The sequence below is a fragment of the Palaemon carinicauda genome, chromosome 10 (assembly GCF_036898095.1).
Source record: "Palaemon carinicauda isolate YSFRI2023 chromosome 10, ASM3689809v2, whole genome shotgun sequence".
NCBI lineage: Eukaryota > Metazoa > Arthropoda > Malacostraca > Decapoda > Palaemonidae > Palaemon > Palaemon carinicauda.
Genome location: NC_090734.1, coordinates 3,021,233 through 3,026,005, shown reverse-complemented (window position 1 = coordinate 3,026,005; position 4,773 = coordinate 3,021,233).

Here is a 4,773-nt window from a genome sequence, read left to right as displayed (position 1 = left end):
ACTTACTTGCCTGAGGACTATGAAGCTCGAAGTAGAATATGATGAATGGAGAAGTATCGAATTAGAAGCTTGAAATAGAGACGACTGGTGAAATCCAACCGAGGCCATTTGCATCAATATGTGTCGGAGATTATTATTATTATTATTATTATTATTATTATTATTATTATTATTATTATTATTATTATTATTATTATTATTATTGTTATTATTATTATTCAAGCACAATTCGATATTAATGAAAATAAACTATTTAGAAGGAATGATTAAGGTATATTAATATAAATCAGTGACGGAAGCTGGAAATATTCTCTACAACCACGGCCAATTCAAGAATAAATAAAGTATTTTGGCCAACTTAAGATGTTCTGAATGGTCTGGGTATCTTCTCAGATGGAAATACAAATATATCGTACGGTTTAATAGACTTGTTATTTATTGTAATGGAATTAATTTGAAAGCTTTCAAAATCAAACCATTGTTCTCTAGTCTTGGGTAGTGCCATAGCCTCTGTACCATGGTCTTCCACTGTCTTGGGTTAGAGTTCTCTTGCCTAAGGGTACACTCGAGCACACTATTCTATTTTATTTCTCTTCATTTTGTTTTGTTGACGTTTATATAGTTTATATACAGTAGGAGTTATTTATTTTAATGTTACTCTTCTTGAAATTTTTTATTTTTTTTCTGTTTCCTTTCCTCACTGGGCTATTTTCCCTGTTGGAGCCCCTGGGCTTATAGCATCCTGCTTTTCCAATTAGGGTTGTAGCTTAGCATTAGATAATATATATATATATATATATATATATATATATATATATATATATATATATATATATATATATATATATATATATATATATATATACAGTATATATATATATATATATATATATATATATATATATATATATATATATATATATATATATATATATATATACATATATATATGTATATATATATATATATATATATATATATATATATATATATATATATATATATATATAGATACACACATATATATATATGTATATATATATATATATATATATATATATATATATATATATATATAGATACACACATATATATATGTATATATATATATATATATGTATATATATATATATATATATATATATACATATATATTTCATCATCATCAATAAAGGTGGTGGCAGCCAGTAAATTACATTTTTCAATGTGGACAGGGAAATACTCAGTTCTTAAAATCCATTTATTGTAAATCCCGACGTTTTGTAATTATCATTATCTCATCTTCCAGTGCTACAAATAAGAAGTACATAAATAACCTTAAGAAACAGTGATAAAAAATATATAGAAATTCATATAAAAAGTAAATATTGGTAACAAAAAAAAAAAAAAAAAAAAACTATGAATTAAAGTAAAAATATGCATAAAACAGAAGTGGAACCAACCTCGCAGATGCGCAATTAAAGAAGGCTATGACAAGTACAATTGAGTGGAGGAACCGGTCTTTTAATCAGTATTGTCTTTAGAAAAGGCAATTCATGGTTTTTAGATACTTTTCCTGTAATGCTACAATCTTTATTTTCAATATTTTTTTTTTTACACATTTTTGCATGATTGTGACTATTTGAATGTTCTGGTCTACATATTCTGTAACCTGATCGAAAACTCAAACCTCTATGAGAATCAATACAGACTTGAACAACCTCTTAGGAGATCCTAGGTAGGTCCCTGAGTAACACTTTGGGCAAATATATCGATACACTACACCAGAGGACACCAAAGGACTCAATTGATCCTTAAAATGAAAAAAATTTTAGCAACGTTGAGATGATTCTTAGGAATTAAATTTACTTCAATAGCATGATTTTTGTAAACTTTTGTCTTAGTGAATCACCATGAACAAAAGGAAAACTAACATTAAATTTAAGTGTAGGGTCTCTGATTATTTTTGGATTCTGAGTCAATTTATCAGTTAATAATTTAGTCAGTAAACATCTTTTCTAAAAATAATCACATAAATAAAGTACTTCTGCATGAAAATATTCTCAACTAGAAGTAAAAAGGAATGCTCTGTGGAAAAAAAAACGGCGTTTAACTTGATATAAAAACAAGAACTATAAAAAATATATTTTTCCGTCATCTTAACAAATTATTAAATGATAAATTGTTTCAAACTCCCAGACTAACAATAGTACCTAAACTAAAATTTTATGCGAGTTTCTTTTTGTTCATAGTGATTCCCTCAGACATAATTTTACAAAAACATACTACAACATTTTCCAGCTGTTGAAGTAAACCTGATTCCTAGGAATACTCTTACAGTTGGCTCGAGTTTTTAATTTTAAGGATCGATTGAATCCTTTGATGTCCTCTGGTGTAGTGCATGTATATGTTTACCCAAACTGTAACTCTAGGACCTACGTAGGATTGTACCAACCGTGTTTCACACAATTGTACATAATTCCTTTTGTATATATTATGGTTGTATCTTCGCTCTTCCCTCGCACTAAAACGAACATGAAAATTCAAGTCTGGTTTTTCCTCTGTGATTTTGTCTGTCTTGTGAACTTGTCATGTCCTGTTGCCTTGAGGTTTTGTATATAAGGAGAGTGTTCCACAACAATATAACTCAGTCGTTTCCAATCTGCCTTTGATTTCACAACTCCTCTCTCGGCCCGTCACATTGGTGACCCCGGAAGTCGACTCGCTTCCACCGCCTTCCACCCCCACCCCCTCGCCCCTCCATCGTTGGTACTATGACGGACTCTACGGCAGTTGGCGCTACGGCCTCTCCATTCAAACTTTCATCGTTTGCCAGCGGAGAGGCGTTTGCTTGGTTTCAGCGCGCAGAAGTCCAGTTTCGTATCAGGGGCGTGACTCGCTCAACCACCAAAGCGGATTATGTTCTCGCGGCGATACCCGAGGACACCTTCCCAGAAATATCCGACTGGCTTTGTGAACAAGGAGACACCCCAATAGCGTATGACGACCTCAAATCATACCTTCTGCAACAGTACTCGCCGTCGCCAGCCGCCCGTATAGCAAAGCTTTTTCAGCTCTCGCAACAACCGTTGGGGGACCAAAGGGCTTCGCTTGCCCTCAGGGAAATGACCAGTATCGCTCGCCTCCAACCTGCCGCAGACGGCTCTCCTCGTGAGGTGAACCTACTCCGTGCCCTTTGGATACGCCGTTTACCTGAACCTGTGCGCGCTGCCATACCCGATGTCGATAGTTTACCCATAAAGGACTTGATGACCAAAGCCGACGCCCTTATGGACAGCCACTTCAAGACCTCCATCAACGCCTCCACCCCTGACGACGAGGATGCCTATTCAACGTACACCGAAGCTGACATGAATGCCGTAGGACATACACGCCTACCCCGTGACGTGCCGAAGCGGCGACAAAGCCGCCCACCACCTACCAATCGCTTGCGCCCCAACGAACGACTTCTACAGCCACTTACTACCTCCCATCCACCGCAGTTTTGCTACTACCACTTCAGATTCGGGGCAACCGCGAAGAAATGTGCCAAAGATTGTCAGTGGCCAAAAAACGTGTAAGTAGGCCATCGCTTGTGGCGGTGGCCTCCCATGTTTCTAATCTTTTCTTATTACAGGATGCAGGAACGGGCGTGCGATTTTTGGTAGACACGGGTGCTTGTCGTTCTCTTTTGCCAAGGAAACTCTTCAAGGCACAACGTAGTCTGTCTACATCTGCCGACGTCCGCTTGGTAGCTGCCAACGGATCTGCGATACCCACCTACGGTTACAAGAGCCTCACATTATCGTTCGGAAACGGTAAATTCAATTGGAAGTTTCTCGTTGCTGACGTCATAATGCCAATCCTCGGTGCGGATTTCCTCTCTCATTTCCACCTTCTGGTCGATGTCGCACACCGACGATTGGTCAACGCAGACTCGTACTTGTCGACACCTCTTCAACCCGCCCCCTCTAACCTCGCTCTCCACATCAGCGCACCCACGGATGCCTACGCCCACCTCCTCACATCGTACCCGGAAGTTCTCCGTCCAGAACTTCGCCAAACGCCCACGGTTCCTGCTAAGCACGGTATTTATCACCATATCAAGACGACGGGACCCCCAGTCTTCGCAAAATTCAGACGTCTGGCACCGGAACGATTGGCAGGCGCCAAACAGACGTTCGCCGAAATGGAGAAAATGGGCCTTTGCCAAAAGGCCTCCAGCCCATGGTCGTCACCCTTACACATCGTTCTGAAGAAAGACGGCTCCCTCCGTCCGTGCGGGGATTACAGGCGCCTGAACATGCAAACAGAACCGGATCACTACCCGCTCCCAAACATTGCCGATGTAGCCTCCTACCTGCACAAAGCAAAGGTTTTCTCTACGCTCGACCTCCTGAAGGGGTATTATCAGGTGCCTATGAACCCAGAAGACATCCCCAAGACCGCCATCACCACTCCGTTTGGCACATACACCTTCAATTACTCCTGTTTTGGCCTTCGTAATGCTGGGGCAACGTTTCAACGTCTCATGGATGGCATCTTAGGGGACCTCCCTTTCTGTGTATGTTATGTGGACGACATACTTGTGTTCTCCTCCTCAAAAGAGGAACACCTCCGTCACCTGCGCATCGTGCTCGACCGCCTGCAACAAAACGGCCTTGTAGTCCGGTACGACAAGTGTACCTTTGGCACCAATGAAGTGTCGTTCTTAGGGCACCGTATCACTCCGGAAGGAGTCCATCCCCTCCCTGAGAAGGTAGCAGCCGTTCAGAATTTCCCCACGCCCTCGAC